This window comes from Pleurodeles waltl, chromosome 11 (genome assembly GCF_031143425.1).
Source record: "Pleurodeles waltl isolate 20211129_DDA chromosome 11, aPleWal1.hap1.20221129, whole genome shotgun sequence".
In the NCBI taxonomy this organism is placed as follows: Eukaryota; Metazoa; Chordata; class Amphibia; order Caudata; family Salamandridae; genus Pleurodeles; species Pleurodeles waltl.
Window position 1 is genome coordinate 433222938 of NC_090450.1, and position 23169 is coordinate 433246106.

General features: G+C 42.0%; 1 protein-coding gene across 4 annotated transcripts in view; it reads right to left on the bottom strand.

The window, feature by feature from the left end:
- The window catches only part of PIK3CB (phosphatidylinositol-4,5-bisphosphate 3-kinase catalytic subunit beta), a 1042661-nt gene that overhangs the window by 132527 nt on the left and 886965 nt on the right, over positions 1-23169 (bottom strand). The gene's annotated exons all lie outside the window — the stretch shown is intronic.

Genomic DNA, 23169 nt, shown 5'->3' on the forward strand with positions numbered 1-23169 from the left:
TCAATGAAAACTGCACATTGCTAGACTATTCACATTACACAGTTCCTCCACTGGCAAATAGTTTAGTCTAAAACTTACATTCTATGCAAAATCCATTGTTTTCAGTTAGTTATAACTAAGCAAAAGAAAAATTCTCAAGCGCTCCGGAATACAAGTAATTGCCGGGATTTGTAAAGAACAGGGTGAATGGGAGGGTTGATACAAGCACGGGAAACGAGAACTGCCATCCTGGATGTGTGTTTCAGCAGCAGCCTCATGACATTAACAGAGCAGGTGCCAGGCATGCTCAATCTCATCAGCAGATGGAAGCAGATGGATAAAAACCTTTAGGCGAAGGGTCTTTTATCATCCCTGTTAGAAATGTGCCTTTCCTACAGGGTCACCAAGAATTTTTTGCTTTTTTACTGAACCCTACTTTTGATGGCTGTAGAACTATGTGCATCTTACCTCTGCTAACCAGTGGTAAAGTGCTTATGCTTCCCTCTTTGAACATGATAAATTGGTATATCCCCGATCGGCATATTTAATTTACTTCTAATTCTCTCGTATATGGTACTACATGTACCCAGGACATTTCGACCTGACAAACTAAATCTTGTTTCCGCGGTTAAACCCTTCGTTTTAGCACTTATAAGTCACCTCTAATTTAGGCCATAGAGGCTCAAAGGGCAGGGACAATGGTATGTAACTAGTAGGACACATATTTGGCTTTGAAAAATCTCCAAGGTCGTTTTCCACTGTGGCATGGCTGGCTTCCCCATAGGTTAACATTAATTTACGTTATGACCTTTAATAAGTGCTAAAATCAGTTGAGATTAGGCACAAAACAACTCAAGGGCTCATTTTAATTGCAATTTGAAATGCAACTTAACAGTCAAGTCGGATTTTATATTACAATTTTATAAACAACACTTTTAGACAGTTGTAATTTTCCTGCCAGTGTGTGGCTGACACCACCCCCCTATGGTGAGATGTGTATTGCTCCATGACCGTGGACAAAGGGCTCTGGGTGTGAGATGGGGGTTGGTTTCCTGCCTTCACGGGATGGCCTGGGGTGCTATGCCCAACCCCTTCTTGAGCTTCAAGGATGCCTATATTCTCACTGGCAGATGAAGCTCACACATAGGCATGCCTCCTCTATGCCTCTCTAGTGAGGCCAGCACCAAAGTCAGTGGTGGTAAAGGAATGGGCCAGAACTGGTTTAGGGGGTGGCAAAGAGTTGTCTTCACTAGACAGGCTGCCACTGGACATAAACGTGGACCCCAGAGACCGCTCCCCATAACACTCCTAGACCTGTGAAGATCAACAGGAGGGCTGTCTTACTGTCTAGCGTGACAAGATCACTGTAGAGGGCACTTTGTACTTTTTGGCAGTATTTTTAATTCACCCTTTAGAAACTCATCTCTCTCGCTACTTATTGGATTTTAGTCGTCCCGGTGTCATTTTATGTATTACAATTCACTCTATATTTCATCACAAAGAAATAGATGTGCTGCTATTGCAGGAAATACACCTATTAGACAACTAGACTACTATCCTATTGGTAACCCATGCAGTATCATGCTACGACCCCCAACAAAATCAGGGGAGTAGCAAACCCACCGAAACAGGGTCTACTCTATCTCATGCGGCAAACTAATAGACAGAGGGCACGTTTGTAGACCGGGATTGTAAAATCTGAACTACAAGGTAGACTTCACTTTTAGTCTATGGCCCAAAAGACAACAAACACCTATTCTATGACCACCTTTTTCCTTGGATCACGGCATGCCTATAGAGGACCTGCAGTGCTCAATGTCACCTTAATGTAGCTCTAAACCCGCTTCACAATAGGTCTTCCTCTGGGAGACCTGGGCACTTAAGTCTCACATTCTTTCCAAAATGGGAATTTCTCCTACCACCAGCTTTACTCTGTCAGTCCCAAAAAACTGGAAAGGGGAGCTGGATAGAGGAACTCTAACTCCGTCATATACAGAGCAGCTCCCCGAGAGCAAACCGAGAATTGCAAACTGAGGGGTGAGGTAGAGCAACTCCTCATAAAGGACACAGCAAAGACAATGCTCCATATAAACCAGAAATACCATGAGAAAGGCAATAAAGTAGATATGCTGTTAGCTTACAAATTACATGAGAACCAAAACAGAAATCCTATTTGGGCAATTACAGATGAGGGGGACTCTCATACACCATAATGCCTGACATGTTGAAGGCATTTCACCGTTATTACTCCACTTTACATACTGCCCAACGACTAGATGAGATTGCCCAAAACCAGTATTTACAGTCCTTGGTCTTCCCCAACACAAAGAATCTAAATTTCTTGCTGATCAATGGTCCAATGAGATCAGACAAAGTTAGGACTGCGATAAACAACTCAAAACCAAAAGGGAGCCAGGTCCTAAGCGACTATTGGCATTCTTTTATAAACCATACATGAACATACACGTCCATACGTGGCACGTCCACTTCCAGCACTTTACAATTTTTTCTTGCAAACCGTAGAGCTTAGGGAAATGATTATTACCAAAACCAGAGAAAGAGGACACTTCCTGCAGCTCTCACCTGTCGACCGCCCTGTTAAACTTTGATGTGAAGTTTTTCCTATCTATCGTGAGCTCACATATTCACAACGCCTGGTCCCTAAGAGTATCTCTGAAGCCATCAGACTTTATCAAACACAGACTAGCACGTGATAACACCGGGACTCAGAGAAGGTCTTTGATAGAGTAGACTGGAAATTCATTTTAAAAAAATGTGTCAAGAAAGGCATGGGACCCAACCTTTTCAAATATATTATGACAAACTTTGCCCAATACTCATCACACTTAAAATTCTATGGTCCATTATCTGACAAACTGACTAACGAGAGGAACGAGGCAGGGGTGCCTGTCTCTTATTTTGGCCCTCACAGTGGAACCTTTAGCCTCTGTCTTGGCCCAAAGGAATACAAATTGTCTGTATAATAGGTTTGATAATATAAAAAAGAGGGTGGTCTTCACCCTTCTCTTCTTAGAGTTAAATATGTTTTAGGAGATATCTTAGTCCCATATATTTTGACAGGGGTAGGAGATTTTAATATTGGTGTATGTCAGATAACTACAGAGAAAGTGGATATACAGATGGTTTGGGAATTGACCAATGCCATTTGTGACAAGACAGATATGGGTTGCCATGAATGAAGTTATGTCCAGTTATGATTTGGAATTGATGGAGCAGGAGGGAGATGCTGATAATACGAAGATTTCAACCTTTCGGAGAGGGGAACAATATTCAGTCATTGACCATATACTATTTCTAAGAATGGTTCATTAATGTTTGATTCACTCAAGATCATGCCTACAATTTTTAGTGACCATCCTTTGATTATATTGTTTAATAGAGGTACAACATATAAAACAGGCGAACGGCTAGCTACGAACATAGAAATTGATGGTCAAAATGGAATCAGATTAAGGTGGACGGGTATAAATTATGTTGATCTGATGGAAAAAATTATTATTGGAAATAAAAAGGACATTTTTAATATGCACCGAAAGGAAATAGTGCCCACTGGAAATCCTAATTGCTTTTCATAAGCTTAGTATGGATATATCAGGGAGCTGAATATCCAGATCTGAAAGCAAAAGAGCTAAAATAAACTGGGGTGGTTTGATCATATTTGTAATAAAGCTAGTCAAGAGCTTAAACAAGCTCTACAAACCCGCCCTAGAGATAGAGAAGAGGTTATTAATAAACGCTCCAAATATAAACCCGCATTGGAGAAAAGGAAATCCCATTTGAGGGATAAGGCATGGGAAGATTTGAAGCAAGCAGCAATAATGCAAAATTGCTTTCTGTTCTGGGAAACAGTAAACCAGCCCTTCCTGAGAGATATAAATACTGTTGAACCTCTTATGCACGTCCAACCATCTGACTGGCTTATTCATTAAAGGAGGATTTTTTTATCCATATAGTATGGCCTTATCCCCCTTTAATGCTGCAATAATTGAGTTTAGACCACACTTTTTGAACAATATTACATTGGATGAAGTAAGAGTTGCTATGGAGATGTGTGCAAAAGGGAAGGCACCACATCCAGATGGAGTCCCAGTAGATGCTTTCAAGTCAAATTTTGACTTGTGGGGCCCCATCCTAACACAAGTATATTCAGCAGTTTTAAAAGGATATATTCTAACTCCTTGGACTGAAAGCATAATTGTTGGCATTTTTTAAAAAGGTAATAGGGGAGATGCTAAATGTTACAGACCTATCTCCCTACTGGATTCCTCAGTCAAATTATTAGGAAGAATACTTCTAGAGAGGCTGGAGACTTGGGTAACAGATAATCAGGTGCTTACAGAAACACAATTAGGCTTTAGGCCTGAGGTTGGGACTCCATAACAGTGCATCAACCTCCATTTAATGAGTAAACATACTGTAGCAAAAAGGAGTCATCTATTCCTGTATTTTGTGGATCTCAGCAGCGCCTTTGATCCAGCAAATCATGCTAATATGTGGGAAGTTTTGGCAGATCTCGGTGCGCCTGTAGATACAGTAAGCTTACAGCCATCTAAGAGCTCGGGTACGTTATGGGACAAATGGAGTGTACTCCTGGCTTTAGGATAGGGAGGGGCATTTGCCAGAGGTGCATTTTTGCACCACTTCTATTTTCCCTATACATTAATGAGATGGGTGCCTACCTACAGCAATTGCCTGCTGATGCAGCGAAAGTCCCAGTCTTCCTGTACACAGACGATGCAGTCCTGTTATCACTGACCGCTAATGGTCTCCAGAGGCTGAATGAGGGTTGTATAAAAATTTATGGAGGAAAGAAATGTGTCTAAATTTGGATAAAACATTTGCAATGACACGTGGGTCAGGTAAGGCTAAGAAGAAAACCTAATAAGGCTAAAGGTCGAAACCCTGTAGAAGTGAACAGTTTTACATATTTGGATCTTCACTTCACTAATTTGGGTTCCTGGAATCAGCATATGGAAATTATGAAAACTATATTTGTAAGATCAACTGAGGCCATCTTCAGGTTTTCACCTAAACTGGTAATAAACCAATTAATGAGATTTTACAAATTTATAAAAGTAAAACCATAAGTATTGTTACATATGGGTCTGCCTAATGGGGTTCAGCAAATATACAATGGCTGCAAGCAATGGAAAATAAATTCTTATGTAGATTACTTGCTGTGGCCTGCTCCACATCTTTGTATATTGCACACAAGGAATTAGCATCCTCCTTTTTAGAAGATTCTATTTATACAAAGGCATTATTAGCCTGGTCTAAAAGAGGAACAGGGTTTACCAAAGACATCATCAGAGGCTGTATAGCCTTAGAGCATAGAGATATAATCCCATGGTTTGCTCATCTGAAGAATTTGTTTAAAGGTATAGATATGAATCCCGATTTGAATGATCCTCAAAATATTTTTTTTCTTATAGTACGAAAGAGCTGAAGAAGCTATTGATGGCGCAGAGGGAGGCCGAAAAGCCTGCCAGAGAAGGTATAATATCTACAGTTGTGCAATATATGAGCAGCAATTCAGATACTGTTGTTCAAAGCTACTTATCAGCAGTAACAAATGTGCAAGATGGGTTTTATCTAACCAGAATGCGATTCTGGGACCCTGCACTTTTTAGTAGCATTTCTTAAAATGGGGATGTGGTCAAAGTACTTACCTAACTGCCCTTGCGATAGACATTTTGCCCAATCCACACACCATCTTATTTTGTAACTTTTATCATGATATTAGGAAATATTCTCTAAAGCTGGTGTTTATTGCTAACAGACTGTTTTGATTTAAAGAGGTTTTTAAATATTTATGTAAACTAAGTACTGTAGAAATTTGTTTAGTGGTAACTCAACTTATCGCCGGTGAAATCAAACGTGGGAAAAAGTATGCACACTTAAGAGGATTTACACTACGAGGATGAGTGATATGATGATTGCTGGTAGGCATAAGGGCCGAAATTAGGTTGAATCAGGTGCACATTTTATGGAAATATAATTATATTAATATGTGCATATATGTATATGTTGTGTTGCTTTGATGTGTACATCTCTCATGGATAACATCTAAATAAATATTAATTTGACTTTTGAGTGGCGGCAAGCCCAAGCAAGCCAATGTTTCATAAGGGACATATACAAAGCCCACTCTCTGTGTAATAAACACAGATTGGCATCACAAGAGCTAAACATGGGCTGCAAGTTATCCATAGCAATTTAAACAAGCAGTGAGATGACATAGAAATGATTTTGGGGCTTGGTGTTAAAAATTAGGAGTGTAAACATTTCGAATTAAAACAACTGTGTTAACATAATTAAATATGCAATAACATCGTGCACTAGCAAATTGAAGTTAAACAACTTAACAATTCTAAGTAATAAAAAACCTCTACATCTCCAAATTGTATTTTGGAATTCATCCATAAATCGAAATAAGCCCTCACAGGTCGGACCCATAGAAGAATGTGTGTACTGTAGTATATAAAAAAAACAGAACACACACCTTTGCAAAACAAGGTATCCCAGAACTTCTTAGCATAAATTAAGCCTTCCAGGTGCAGATTAATACATTTTGTTTTACTTAAATGTTTTGACTCAAAAAAGCGAGAGAACTGATGTTTGAATGGCGGGCATATTTAATTTGCCTAACATGAGTAGTTCAGGTATAACCTGGCAACTAACCTTAACCGCAGTACAGCATACACACACCCAACCATAGGAGGTATTTGAGGTTGTTTGCAAATTACAGAAGAAAAATAGCCATTGCACATTGGTCTCTGTTTAACGTTTAGCAACAGTTATAGATTTATGCCTTCCAACAATAGGTTATGAGCTCAATGAATTTGAGTTGGGAACATTTATGTGGAAATTTGCTGCAGTAAGTGTAGGGGTAGTTTTTAAATAAAAGAAAGTAAACATAGAAATGCTGCATGGTTTAAATTTCAGAATGTAACTCTCTCTGGAATACGATTTGTCCTCCTTCCTTTGCATGTGTACAATTATCACCGACACTCTTGACGTTCCTTAATTAGCTTTACTTGAAGTCCTGTTGTTCTCACGGGCCAGAAAACATGTTTATCACCTTGTCGTCTTTGATCATTTATACAATTCTCATAAAATTACATATTGTAATCAAACCTGAATAAATCATATAATCATTAATAATTTACCTTCAATTTCTAATATATATATATATGGAAAATGTCACTTACCCAGTGTACATCTGTTCGTGGCATGAGACGCTGCAGATTCACACGCTGTGCATATCCCGCCATCTAGTGTTGGGCTCGGAGTGTTACAAGTTGTTTTTCTTCGAAGAAGTCTTTTCGAGTCACGAGATCGAGGGCTCCATTGCACATGGGCGTCGACTCCATCTTAGATTGTTTTCCCCGCAGAGGGTGAGGTAGGAGTTGTATATATAGTAATAGTGCCCATGCAATGGAGTAAGTATGTATGTACATAATGTGTCTAACAGTAATATATATATTTACAAATGTACAAGTTTATTCTTATCAACTTATAACGGCTACAGGCTCCCGGGGAGGTGGGAGGGTGCATGTGAATCTGCAGCGTCTCATGCCACGAACAGATGTACACTGGGTAAGTGACATTTTCCGTTCGATGGCATGTGTAGCTGCAGATACACATGCTGTGCTTAGACTAGTAAGCAGTTATCTCCCCAAAAGCGGTGGTTTAGCCTGTAGGAGTTGAAGTTGTTTGAAATAATGTTCGTAATACTGCTTGTCCTACTGTGGCTTGTTGTGTTAACACATCCACACAGTAATGTTTAGTGAATGTATGAGGCGTAGACCATGTGGCTGCCTTACAGATTTCTGTCATTGGTATATTTCCTAGAAAGGCCATGGTAGCGCCTTTCTTTCTAGTGGAGTGTGCCTTTGGTGTAATAGGCAGTTCTCTTTTTGCTTTAACATAACAGGTTTGAATACACTTAACTATCCATCTGGCAATGCCTTGTTTGGATATTGGATTTCCTGCATGAGGTTTTTGAAAAGCTACAAACAATTGTTTTGTTTTGCGAAATTGTTTGGTTCTATCAATGTAATACATTAGTGCTCTTTTTATGTCTAATGTATGTAATGCTCTTTCAGCTACAGAGTCTGTTTCTGGAACAAATACTGGGAGTTCCACTGTTTGATTTAAGTGGAACGGTGATATAACTTTTGTTAAAATATGGGATTTGTGCATAGAACCACTTTGTTTGTGTATTTGTATAAAGGGTTCCTGTATGGTAAAGGCTTGTATTTCACTTACTCTAAGAGATGTGATAGCTATTAGGAAGGCTACTTTCCATGTTAAGTATTGCATCTCACAAGAGTGCATGGGTTCAAATGGTGGACCCATGAGTCGTGTTAATACAATATTGAGGTTCCACGAAGGAACTGGTGGTGTTCTTGGGGGAATGATTCTTTTTAGACCCTCCAAAAATGCTTTTATGACTGGGATTCTAAATAGTGATGAAGAATGTGTAATTTGTAGATAGGCAGAAATTGCTGTGAGATGTATTTTAATGGATGAAAAAGCTAACTAAGACTTTTGTAAGTGTAGTAAATAGCTTACAATGTTTTCTGTGGACGCGTGTAATGGTTGAATTTGATTATTATGACAGTAATAAACAAATTGTTTCCATTTATTTGCGTAGCAATGTCTTGTAGTAGGTTTTCTAGCTTGTTTGATGACCTCCATGCATTCTTGTGTAAGGTTTAGATGTCCAAATTCTAAGACTTCAGGAGCCAGATTGCTAGATTGAGCGATGCTGGATTCGGGTGTCTGATCTGTTGTTTGTGTTGAGTTAACAGATCTGGTCTGTTTGGTAGCTTGATATGAGGTACTACTGACAGGTCTAGTAGTGTTGTGTACCATGGTTGGCGTGCCCAAGTTGGTGCTACTAGTATTAGTTTGAGTTTGTTTTGACTCAATTTGTTTACTAGATACAGAAGGAGTGGGAGAGAGGGAAAAGCGTAAGCAAATATCCCTGACCAACTCATCCATAACGCATTGCCCTTGGAGTGAGGGTGTGGGTACCTGGATGCGAAGGTTTGGCATTTTGCGTTTTCTATTGTTGCGAATAGGTCTATTTGCGGTGTTCCCCAGTTTTGGAAGTAGGATTGTAGTATCTGGGGATGAATTTCCCATTCGTGGATCTGTTGGTGATCTCAACTGAGATTGTCGGCTAACTGGTTTTGAATTCCTGGTATGTACTGCGCTATTAGGCGAATGTGATTGTGAATTGCCCAATGCCAAATCTTTTGTGCTAAGAGACACAGCTGTGATGAGTGTGTCCCTCCCTGTTTGTTTAGGTAATACATTGCTGTCATGTTGTCTGTTTTGACAAGAATGTGTTTGTGGGCTATTAGTGGTTGAAATGCTTTCAATGCTAGAAACACTGCTAGTAGTTCTAGTTGGTTTATATGAAGTTGTTTTTGCTGAGTGTCCCATTGTCCCTGGATGCTGTGTTGGTTGAGGTGTGCTCCCCACCCTACCATGGAAGCATCTGTTGTGATTACGTATTGAGGCACTGGGTCTTGGAAAGGCCGCCCTTGATTTAAATTTATAGGATTCCACCATTGAAGCGAGGTGTGTGTTTTTGGCTGTCTATCAACACTAGATCTTGAAGTTGACCCTGTGCTTGTGTCCATTGTATTGCTAGGCACTGCTGTAAGGGCCTCATGTGTAATCTTGCGATCGGGACAATGGCTATGCATGAAGACATCATGCCTAGAAGTTTCATCACTAATTTTACCCGATATTGTTGGTCTGGGTGCATGCTTTGTATTACGTTTTGGAATGCTTGTACCCTTTGTGGACTTGGAGTGGCAATCCCCTTGTTTGTGTTGATTGTTGCTCCTAAGTATTGTTCTATTTGACACGGTTGTAAGTGTGATTTTAGGTAGTTTATTGAGAACCCTAATTTGTGAAGGGTTTCTATGACGTATTTTGTATGTTGAAGACACTGTTTCTGAGTGTTGGTTTTTATTAACCAATCGTCTAGATACGGGAATACGTGTATGTGCTGTCTTCGGATATGTGCAGCTACTACTGCAAGGCATTTTGTAAATACCCTTGGTGTTGTTGTTATCCCGAATGGTAACACTTTGAATTGGTAATGTACTCCTTGGATTACAAACCTTAAGTATTTCCTGTGTGAAGGATGTATGGGTATATGGAAGTAAGCATCCTTGAGGTCTAATGTTGACATGTAGTCTTGTTGTTTGAGCAAGGGAATCACGTCTTGAAGTGTTACCATGTGAAAGTTATCTGATTTGATGTAAAGATTTAGTGTTCTGAGATCTAAGATGGGTCTTAGAGTTTTGTCCTTTTTTGGTATTAGAAAATACAGGGAATAAACACCTGTTCCTTTTTGATGGTTGGGTACTAGTTCTATTGCCTCTTTTTGTAACAACGCTTGGACTTCTAGTTGTAATAGATCCAAGTGCTGTTTGGACATGTTGTGTGTTCTTGGAGGCACATTTGGTGGCAATTGTAGGAATTCTATGCAATAACCATGTTGGATAATGGCTAGGACCCACGAGTCCATAGTTATTTCTTCCCAATTTTTGTAATAATATGTGAGTCTCCCCCCCACTGGTGTTATGTGTTGGGGATTTGTGACATTGAAGTCACTGTTTAGTTTGTGGGGTCTTTGGGCTTTGGAATTTTCCTCTGGTTTTAGGGAACTGTCCACCTCTAAATTGTCCCCGAAAGCCTCCTCTTTGATACTGGCCCTGGTATGTGGGTCTGGCCTGTGAGGTTGAGGGTTCTGTGCTTTGGGCTCAAAACCCCCCTATAAAGTGTGGCTTCCTAAAGGTGCCTCTGCTGTGTGGGGAGTAGAGCGCGCCCATGGCTTTGGCCGTGTCAGTGTCCTTCTTTAGCTTCTCTATCCACCTCCAGCCCAAACAACTGTTGTCCATTAAAGGGCATATTAAGCACAGCCTGCTGGATCTCTGGCTTAAATCCGGAGGTGCGTAGCCATGTGTGTCTCCGAATAGTGACCGCTGTGTTTACAGTTCTGGAGCTGTGTCCGCTGCGTCCATGGCCGATCTTATCTGGTTGTTGGAGATACTTTGGCCCTCCTCCACCACTTGCTGTGCACGCTTGGGAAGCCAGGCTAGCTTGAATCCAGTGGCATGGGAAGCACGGGACCCACGTCTGGGCATACCCTTCCCACTTAGGGTGACATTAACAACACAAAAGAATGATGGACGGAGTGCTGACAATGCAAACACTCACCCCCAGTCAAGACTGATTTGCATATGGCTGGGTCCAAACTGGGGTGGCATGGTGAGCAAAAGAACGATGGATTAAATCCAGATCTATGACTGGGGGTGAGTGTTTGACAATGTTCAGCATTCCGTCCATCACTTGTTGTTTTTGCTTTGTCACCCTAAGTGGGAAGGGTATGCCCAGACGTGGGTCCCGTGCTTCCCATGCCACTGGATTCAAGCTAGCCTGGCTGATGAGGGGTGAAACCCCGAAACCGGTCCCTGGATGCTTGTTTCCGGTCCAGTGAGGACCTGGCTTGGCAGTTCGGTCTGGACTGTTCCCATGAGGAACAGGGTCAAGACTGATTTGCATATGACTGGGTCCAAACTGGGGTGGCATGGTGAGCAAAAGAACGATGGATTAAACCCAGATCTATGACTGGGGGTGAGTGTTTGACAATGTTCAGCATTCCGTCCATCACTTGTTGTTTTTTATATCTGATTGGCTGGCTGACTCATGAAAGAAAATGTTGCAACCAACGTAGCAGGACAACCACCATCCAGGGGCCAAAAATAGGTGGGTGTAGTGCCCAGCTACAGAGAGAGCACCCCCTCCCCTCTACCCCCAAAGCCTGTGTGAGTCAATGGTTTGGTAGCCATTATTACCTACTCCCCCACAGCCCCTCCAACACCACCACTCCACCAAGGTTTTTTCTTTGAAGAAGTTTAGCTGTGCATTTTGGATTACGATTCAATTATGTGAATAATGGAAAAAAATAGGCAATGGAGTATGTCACCAGACAAATGTTGGCTGTAAATACACATTTGAAATTGTATGTACTAGAAAGAACTTCTTCATATCATTTTACCAGATTAATTTATACGGAAGTTGCTCATTTTATATTTTGGTGCAGAATGGTGCAGTTGTTTCTGAGCTGCAGGTGAGAAAATATTCAATCTGAAGCAACATATAACACCATCACCCAACCTTAAATTTGAATAGCTGAAGCAATTGATCCTAAGTTTTGCTAATAAAGTGTAATTTAGGAAGGTTCACACAAGAATTATTAATCGTATAACCCTAACTTTGCAGTTACTGGAGGAACAGGACTACATAATTTTTAAGAATGGCTTCTAGCAACGACAAAAAAGAAAGGCCAAATACCTTCATGTATGTAGTGGAAATCTTCCATGACACCATTTATGAGGTAGGCTGTACAAAGGTAAACCAAAGACTCCCTAAACTTATGTTTATCTCTACCTGACATAACGTGGTAGGAGCTTTAAATTGAATGAGGAAACTGTGAGTGGTGGGGGTTGGGGCGTTCCGAACATAACTCAAGAAGCAATACAGATATAATAGTAAAAACAAAGTCCAATCAAATTCATAAAAGGACTAACGTATTACCAAAACTAAAAATCACAAAAATGGTAAAGGGGAAGTGGGAAAACTGGACTTAACTGCATTGATGTATGCTGACAAAGCAACTATTTACATGGGTTTCTTTGGTAGTCATTGAACAGAATTTGCTAGGTGGTTGCTACCTGCTTTTATGAGTCTTTTCAGTGAGACAAGGGCTAAATATAGGTGAACTGTCAAGCGTGAACAGCAGGCAAAGACTTTGAGAGTTGGTGCACTGTACAAAGTTAGGTCCTAGTTGTTTCAACAAGCTCATTAATTCTCCAGCAAGGGAGGCCCACACTACTTACTCAATAAGGGTCCAACAGTGTCTGGAATACTGGTTAGGCTGCGCTTGGTAAAGAGAACAAAAGCAAAATTAAAAGATCTCTCAATGACAAATGATTTCAGCAGTTGAGTGGATAATATCAACCACAAGAAGACAGAGGTTGTGTCTTAGATTGTGTGATTACTCTTTCAATACCTGCCTTGTGTAATGATGTAACATGGCTCCATGCCAGAACACTGGGCATGGAACCAGCTTGTTCTGAGGTTCTGTCATGCAGGGTTCTCTGTATGACAGTTGATATGCTGGCTGTTGGTTGAGGCTGTAATAAATACCTCCTACCACATATCTTCATCTGGTGTGGACTCACCTTATTACACTGGCGACGCTTGGGCGGAGAAAGGAACACAGAGGAAGGAACAGCCTCAACAACAACAAAGAAGGAAGAGCTTGGATTATTTAAGAGAAAAACGGAGATAACTTACAGAGACGTGCTGGGAGAGGATCGAGCGTCTTGCAGCATGTTCTAGTGGAGAAAAGTGTGAAATTGCGGTTGTAGGGGCTTTGTGGCAAAAAATGTTTACAGCGCAATTGTTGGAGGACATCGAAGAAGAACATCGACGGTCTATTGGAAGTTGAAACTTGGACGGAGACTGGATAAGGATCACTATATTGGTTTGTGGTCACGGGAATATACATTTCTTTGGAAACTTTATTGCACTTGTGGAATACAAGTATTGGGCGTTGTAAAATGAATTAAACTGAAAAGGTCGTCTCTGCGGTGACAAACACAGCTGAAGACCCGTGTTTGATATAGCGGCATCGTGCTGGGACATACAGTGACTGGCACACCTTTTAGACTAAGTACTTTTAGCAACTAGCAGGGTTTGGAATATATTGTGGGGAAGAAGTGTTTTACACCTCTTGTGAGTATGCAGAATGTTACGGCGCCGCCGTTTTTCTTGTCAGATCCAGGAGAACCGGTTATTAAGTGGAAGAAATGGAAAAAGATTTTTGAGAATTATGCCAGGGTGTGAGGTACGAATTTGAGTGGTGAAAGGAAGCAGGCACTTTTGTTACATTGTTTAGGGGGTGAAGGACAGGAGGTGTTGGAAAATCTACCTCCATTGTCACAAGCTGATCAGAGGGGGTTGAATGAATATGAAATATGTGCAAGACAACTAGATTTACATTACTTGCCAAAGATTAGTACTATTATGGAAAGGTACCATTTTGGTTTGCGGGAGCAAGGGAAAGAGGAGAGTGTTGAAGAATATATTACGGCTTTACGGAAGTTGGCTTCAAGTTGTAAATTTGGGGCGTTGGTAGAAGAAAGGATTAGAGATCAGTTTGTGCTGAGGTGTTGCAGTGATAAAGTGAGGGAAGAACTCTGGCTAAAGGACGAGCCACCGTTGGATGAGGTTGTTAGTATTGCAAAAAGGGTAGAGCATATGTTAAAGTGTGTTGGAGAACTAAGTAAAGCACATAAAGAAGACAAGGTCAGTGTAAAAGCACAAGAAGTGGAGTGTCAAGTCATACAAAAAGATGAGAAGGAAAAAAAGTATGAGGGTGTCCGTGAGAAAGGTGTTGTAATAGAAAATAGCGCAGGAAAGACACAGGGGAATAGGAGGTTTGCAACACCTTTTCAAGGAAATTGCTACAGATGTGGAAGATTTGGACACATGGCTAATGCAAGTGAGTGTCCTGCTAATAGGATTACTTGTAATGTTTGCGGAAAAAGAGGAAACTTTGGAAAAAATTGTAGGATGAGGAATAGGAGAGATTCTAGATCAGAAATAAAGGAAGTCAGTTTTCAAGTTAGTGAGAGTGAGGTGGAACATCCCTCTGAGTGGGTTTTGGTGGGGGATGTTAGAGTCAAAATGAAATTTGATTTGTGCTCTCACATCAAGTTTCTCTCAAAGGATTTGTTTATGAAGAATTTTCAAGGAAGGAAGAAACTGTTCAAACCTAATATTAAACCTACGGGTTATGGTGGGTTGCCAATTAAGTTATTAGGTTATTTTGATGACTGCATTGAGTACAATGGTAGGTTCACTGATGCTAGGATTTATGTTGCTGAGAGGGGTGATAATTTGTTGAGCTGGAGTCATCAAGCACGCTTGGGTGTCATTCTCAATCCTAATGCACATCCATCTGTTCAGGTACAATCTATTGAGGGTGACGAAAACAAGTTTGTGAGAGCTTTTGGTGAATTGTTCAGTGACACCTTGGGGTGTTTAAAGGGGTACAATCACCATATTAAGTTAAAACAGGGCGCAGTACCAGTTGTGGCAAAAGTTAGACGCATTCCCATTTGTGTCCAAGACGCTGTACAAAAAGAGATAGATAAATTGTTGTCCACTGGTGTTATACAGCCTGTAGAGGCAACGGAGTGGTTAGCTCCCATTGTTGTGGCACGTAAACCAAATAATGAAATCCGTCTATGTGTGGATCTTCGTGCCTTAAATAAAGAAGTGGTGGTTGACAAGTTCCCACTTCCCAATATTGAGGAATTAGTATCATCGTTGGATGGTGCTTGCTATTTTACCACTCTGGATATGGCATCAGCATACCATCAGGTTCCGTTGAGTAAAGAGTGTCAAGAATTAACAGCTTTTATTACGCCAATGGGGGCCTTCAAGTTTTTGCGTATGCCGTTTGGGCTGGTTTCTGCGACCTCAGTATTCCAGAGGATTATGGAAGATCTTTTTAAAGGCATTTCAGGTGTAAAGTGCTACCAGGATGATGTATTAATATGTGGGAGAAACGTGAGAGAACATGATGAGAGGGTGCATGCTGTGCTTAAAAGGATGCTTGATGCTGGGTTATCTCTTAGGCGAAGCAAATGTAAATTTGGAGTCACTGAACTGGACTATTTGGGTCATCATATTTCACGGCAGGGGGTGAGTCCTAAAAAGGATTTGGTGGACACTATCGAAATGTTAAAAGAACCGTGTACAAAAGATGAGGTTTCCTCATTCTTAGGTATGGCAGAATTTTATAACAAATTTATACGAAATTTTGCAGATAAGACAGTAAATCTAAGGAAGTTGATGTGTAAGAATGCAGAGTTTGTTTGGACGGAAGAGTGTGGTACAGATTTAAACAAGTAAAAAATGATCTCAGGAATGCACCAAACTTACAAGCTTTTGTACCTGGGAATCCCACTTTCATTGTTACTGATGCAAGTATAAAGGGGCTGGGTGCTCTTCTTTTTCAGATCAGGAAGGGCCAAGAGGTGCTAATAGCTTGTGCTTCAAGATGCTTGAAAGGGGCAGAGATATGTTATTCTGTTATAGAGAAGGAAGCGTTGGCAATTTTCTGGGCCATAAACAAGTTCAGAAAATTTGTGTGGGGATCTTCTTTCGTAGTTAGGTCTGATCATAAACCCCTGAAAGAAATTTTTGAGAAGAAGGGTTTGGACTCGATTTCCTCGAGGATCAGGAGATGGGTCATTTCCTTACAGGAGTATAACTTCATGTTTGAATACATTCCGGGAAAGACAAATGTAATGGCAGACTGTCTGTCGAGATTGGTGGAGGTGGTAGAGAATGATAAATCTCAGGATGAAAATGATCAATGTGATGCTGAGTGTGGCATAAGAGTTTGTGATGTTACGCTGGGGGCTGTAAAGGAAGATGAATGGAGGGATGAGTTGCAAAAGGATAGTGAATTGTGTTCTGTGATGTCTCTTTTGGATCAGCATAAGTCTCGAAGTCTGGTTAAAACTTGGTCGTTAGTTGCGAATGAGTTAGTCGTTGTTGATGGTGTTCTAATGAGGGGCACAAGAATGATTCCCCCATTGAGTTTGAGAGAAGTCATCGTGAACATGGCTCATGAAGGGCATATGGGCATTTCTAAAACCAAAGAGCGCATCCGTCAGGATTTCTGGTGGCCTGGATTAGATTTGATGGTGGAACGTACTGTTAGGGAGTGTACACCTTGTCAAGCTAGTGATAAGGTACTCAAACCAAGATGTTCACCTATGGTTTGTAGAAGTTTACCAAAAAGTCCATGGGATGAATTAGCTATCGATATTGTGGGGCCATTGCATGGAGAACATCAGACTCCTTACCTGTTGGTGTTGCTGGATTTGTATTCACGATGGGTGGAGGTGAGTTTGGTGAGAGAGATCACTTCTCAATCTGTGATGAGTTTTTTAGAATCTGTGTTCAAACGCGAGAGTTTTCCTAACTCTATTCTTTCTGACAATGGTCCGCAGTTCTGTTCTGCTCAGATGGACGAGTATTTTGTAAAATGTGGAATTCTACATAAAAAAAATTGCGTTATATCATCCAGAGGCGAATGGTGCTTTGGAGAGATTTAACAGGACTTTAATGGAGAGTATACAATTAGCAAAGGTAAACTGTTTAGATTGGAGAAAAGAACTGCAGGGTCGTATAACAGCTTACAGGTACACTCCTCATGCATCAACGGGGAAGACTCCTTTTGAACTGCTCAGGGGAAGGTCTCCAAATACTTGTTTGTGTCCTGGCTGGATGGTTGCTGGGAAGGGTTTGAAAAACAATGGTATTGGGGAATGGAGAGACAAAGAAGTGTCTCTGCAAAGCAAAAGGAAGATTTATGTTGATAAAAGGAATAATGCAAAAGTTACAAATTTTGAGGTTGGAGATAAAGTAAAGGTCAAAGCTCCTGTTGGGTGTCAAAATTGGTCAAAATATACCTCTCCAAAAACTATCATTAAGCTGTTTAAAAATGCTGTCAAGACGGATGATGGTCGCATCTGGAATCATAGTCGTGTAGCACATTTTGGGGGGTGTGGTGTGGCCGACAGGAGAGATGATCCTTCTTATCGTTTTCCCTCTGACATTGATTTAAGGTCTGATAATACTCGTAGGAGTGTCAGAACACACAGGTTTCCTTTACATTTGCGTGATTTTGTGCAGTTCTTTCTACCCTCTTTTTCTTTCTGTTCAAATGTGTTTTTTGTTCTCATGTTATTTCTGTTCTAATGTAAAGAGGAAGAAGTGTAATGATGTAACATGGCTCCATGCCAGAACACTGGGCATAGAACCAGCTTGTTCTGAGGTTCTGTCATGCAGGGTTCTCTGCATGACAGTTGATATGCTGGCTGTTGGTTGAGGCTGTAATAAATACCTCCTACCACATATCTTCATCTGGTGTGGACTCACCTTATTACACCTTGTCCTTTGTTTGGGTCACTAGGTGCAGTACTGGAGTCCTGCACCTTTGGTAACACCCAAGTTCTCAGACAACACTACACCACACAGATCGAGATGAAGCCTTGTCAGTGAACTATCTGATGTTCGAGAAGACAATGGGTAAACTGACAAGAAGATCTGCAGGTATCCTGTGGAAGACAGGTGCTTCCTAATTTTGAGTGCTATGAAAAGAGCTAAGTTATAAATTGCTGCTGCTTTGACACGCTCAACCACAGTAATTTGATCTCAAGGCTATAAAGGCTAGCAGTGGGATTACTAGCACTGTAACGGTGCAAATCATATTTAGAAGGTAACACCCATGCTGTGCAACTTCGACTATTTCGATCTGCAAAAAGTCAGAGACGGAGTGTTGCAGGGTTCCTCCCGGAGTCTGGCCTTTCTTAACATATGTCTAATATCACTAAGCCTTCTGATAAGATCTCACAGAATTACGTTTATGAACTACGCCAATAATATGCTGCAACTTTTTACTGCTGACCGCATCTCCCTTTGGAATCTTTTCACAACTACATGCATGACATTTTCATCTGCGTAGTGCAAATTCACTTACATTTAACAGTGACAAGACAGAGATCATGTGGTGTTCCACAGGGCACAGGGAAATCCACAAATTCTCCTGTTGATTTCTGACCGTTTTGAGGATAATGTAGCACCACTAGCCGTGGAATCAGTTTGTAATTTAGGGGTCCATGTGGACAGTGATCTGTCTCTAACCAGCCACGTGAATAGGCTATCTTCCATCGGCTTCTCTTTGATGCGGGTAATATACCAAATTCTTCAATTTTTACCTTTTCAATCACGTGCTCTCGTAGTGCAGTGTGCTATCCTCAGTAGATTAAACTATTGCAATTAATGCTATTCAAGTACCTTTGCATTGTTCATAAAGACTTTCACAAGGTTGTCCCACTCTTTGTCAACACAAATTTTAACACCGTTGTCCACCAAGAACTTCACGTTCCACAAATGCCAACCTACTGTCTGTTCTGAAGACCTGACATTAAATACGTATTTCTTAATTTATTCCTGTCTTTATGAGGTACTAGGCCAGGCGCTTTAAGAGATCCAGTTATTGATAGAAAATTGAGACGAGGGAGACCGAGCATGTGTAAAAAGATCATTATTCCTTATGTGCTTATAAGAGGCTTGATACTGGCTTAGGCTTTTCTGGCACACATGCATACAAATGCTGTGCAATTTCTTAGCAACTTTTCTTGCTACACACAAACCATGCAGATACCACTCATGTTTAGGTCTAAGCCTACCAGACAGAGCACCTGACTGGTTTGCTAAAGACATCTTGGGGACATTTGGAAAGCTGCCCTGTGAATGCATTTCACCGATTGCTTACCATTGGCTTTGTGGTTTGTAACTCACTTGTACTTGATTTGTATTAGTTGACTCTGTTTTGGGATGTCCAGCTTGAGTTCATCACTTCAGTTGCCCAAACTCTATTTACTGTATTCTTTCACCAGTACTGGATTTCTGTAAACAGGCGTTTACATCTTGCACTTAACTTGTCACATTTGCTGTGCATTCAAAGACAGAGGTTAAATGTCAGGCTCTGTTTTCACAGAAGCTTGGTGTTTACTTTTCTATGTATGACTTCAAAGCGAGAGGATTTATGTGTCAATCATGCTGGCTGTTAGGGTGTGCTTGAGGAAGGCTGTACAATGTTATTTTTTTCCTAGCATACAACAAAATTTAAATGTCTGTAAATACACTGTACAGATATTTCATAATAGATCAGTCTTGGAAAGCACAAATGAAGTACATTTTCGGTAAATCTGAAGTGTGGTGGAAACAAATATATAAACAAGTATATGACCAAAATCAATATACTAGGTGATGACATGACCACATATTAACATTTGTGGGCTGTATAGTTTTATTACCACTCCACTCTGCGCCACTCTATTCTGTAACACTGCACTCTATGCCACGCTACACTACACTGTACAAGCCCACTCAACGTCAGTGCACTCTATACCACCATATTCTACGCCACTGTAATATACTATGCACTCTATGCTACTCTACGCCACAAACCTCGGTGTGCTGCTCCACTCAAACTATCTACTGTACGCCACTCACTCCACTCTGAGCCACTCCACATCACTGCACTCTACACCATGCAGTCTACACCACTTTACTTATAACTAATGCACTCTACACCACTGCACTCTATGCCAATCTATTCTATGCCACTAAAACACTGCATTCTGTTCTGAACCACTGTACTCTAGGCCACTTCACCGTATGCCACTCGACTCTGCCGCTCTGCACTCTCCATCACTGCACTCAACTCTTCACCACTCTATGCCAATGCACTATAAGCTACTCCACATCCCTGTACCATGCATCGCTCCATTACACACCAATCTACTCTGCACCACTCCACGCCACTGCACTCTATTCTGAAACAATCTCTGTCCCTCTATTGTATTCTGCACTTTTCCACTCTATGCCACTCCACTTTACCCCACTGAAATCTACCCTACACGACTCTACTCCACTCAATGGCAATGCACTCTACACCACTTTACTCAAAACCAATCCACTATTCCACTGTACTCAATGCCATTCTACTCTGCACCACTGTACTGTATGCCACTATACTCTACTTTGCAACTCTACGCCACTGCACTTTACACCATTTCACGCTACACGCAGGAGACTATGCGTTGCAGGAAGAAGTGCTGGAGGCTGGGGCTACACAAAGCCTGAAGATCCCTTGAAGGAGGTACAAACAAGCTGTGGTAGCTGCAAGAGTCACAATGCACAGGGGTACTGTTCTGCAAGGAAAGGCAAGGGCTTACCATCTCCCAAGCTGAACAGCTGGTAGAGAGGACCAAGGAGACCATTGCAACCACCTCCTGTGATGCAGGATCCACACAGTTCCAGAGGAGAGAGGATCCATGCAGCCAGTCGTCATAGCAGTTGGTGCCTGCGGATGCAGAGGAGTGACTCCTTCACACCAAGGGCGATTTCTTCTTACTTCTTGTGCAGGCTGAGGAATCGTCGCCCTCAGAGGATGCACAGCCGGGGAAATGTTACAGTTGTTGGAAGGAGTCAGAGAAACAATGTTGCAGAGCAGAACCGTTGCTGAAGTTGCAGACTGTCGGTTCCTGGAGTGCCCAGTTGCAGTCCCAGTGGCTGGAACATGAAGTAAATGATGCAGAGGAGCCCTGATGAAACCTTGCATGTCAAATCTCATGACTCACCCTAGAGGGAAACCCTAAATAGCCCAGGAGGGGGGACTGGTCAAAGAGCAGGGTGACCACCTATCAGGAGGGGGCTGTAACATCGCCTACCTGACCCGGCAACTCAGATGCTCCCAGGGACCTCTGCCCACCTTGGATTCAAGATGACAGAATCAGGTGGCCACCTAGAGGAGCTCTGGGCACCACCCCTGGATTGGTGATGGACATGAGGGTAGTCACTCCCCTTTCCAGCGTCCAGTTTCACGCCAGAGCAGAGACTGGAGGCCCTTGGGTTGGTGCAAACTGGGTTATGCACAGGGGGCACCAAATGTGCCCTTCAAAGCGTACCGATGGCTTGGGAGGTTACCCTACCAAACCATGTAACTCCTATTTCCAAGAGAGAGGGTGATACCTCCCTCTTCCAGAGGAAATCCTTTGTTCTGTTTTCCTCTGCCTGAGCTGGTCAAGCAGCAGGAGAGCAGAAACCTGTCTGTGGGGTGGATGCAGCACGGGCTGCTCAGAAAACCCCAGAAGGCTGTTATGAGCAATGCTGGGGGTCCTCTAAGGATCAAGGAATCACACAACAAATACTGGCAACAGTATTGGGGTATGATTCCGACATGTTTGAAACCAAACATGCTCAGGTTTGGAGTTACCATTAGGTAGCTGGACACCAGGTAGTGACCTGTGTCCAGTACACAGGTGAAATAGCTTCACCGCACTTACGAAGTCCAGTGTAATGGAGCTGGAGCTCAGGCAGGGGTGCCCTTACATACATGTACCTGCACCCTGCCCCTTGGGCTAGGAGGACCTACCATAGGGGTGACACACAGGGACCTGGTGCAGTGATCTGTAGTGAAAGGGTGCATGCACCTTTTCACACAGGCTGCAATGGTGGGCCTGCAGACACATTTTGCATGGGCTCCCATGGGTGGCACAACATATGCTACAGCCCATGGGGAACCCCTGGTGTCTCAATGCTCTGGGTAACTAAGTACCATATACTAGGGACTTACATGGGGCACCAGTATGCCAATTGTGGGGTGTGCAATGTTCTAGACAACCACATTTAGAGGGAGAGAGCAAAGTCACTGGGGTCTTGGTTAGCAGAATCCCAGCAAACACAGTCAAAACACACTGACAGCGGGCATAAAGTGGGGCTAACCATGTCAAAAAGAGGGTACTTTCCTACACACGGTATGCCACTTTATTCTGTTGCACACTAATCCACGCCACTGCCCTCTACACCACTACTCTATGACACTTCACTTTACTCTGCACCACACCACTGTACATTGTCACTCTACTCTGAAACAATCTACTCTATGCCACTGTAATCTACCCCACTCTGCGCCATTGCACTCAACTCGGGAACACTCTATGCCACTATTCTACTCTACTCTGCACCACTTCACTCTGCAAGACTGCAGTCTCTGCCACTAAACTCAAAGCCATACACGGAACTCTACTCCACTCTAAACCATTGCTCTATGTCAATGCACTCTACACCACTCTATTGTACACTGCACTTATGACACTGCACACTACGCCAACTCTAGACTATTGCCCTCTGTCACTGCACTCTACGCCACTGTATTCTACTCTGCACTCCTGAACACTGCATTCTATGACACTACACCATAGCGCTCTAATCCATGCCACTGCACTATACACCACTACTCTATGCCACTACATACTACCCAGTACCACACCACTGTACGTTGATACACTACTCTGAAACAATCTACTCTATGCCATGGAAATCTACTCCACTCTGTGCCACTGGATGCCATGCTACTACACTCAACTCTAGAACACCTTACACCACTATTCTACTCTACTCTGCACCACTCTACACTGC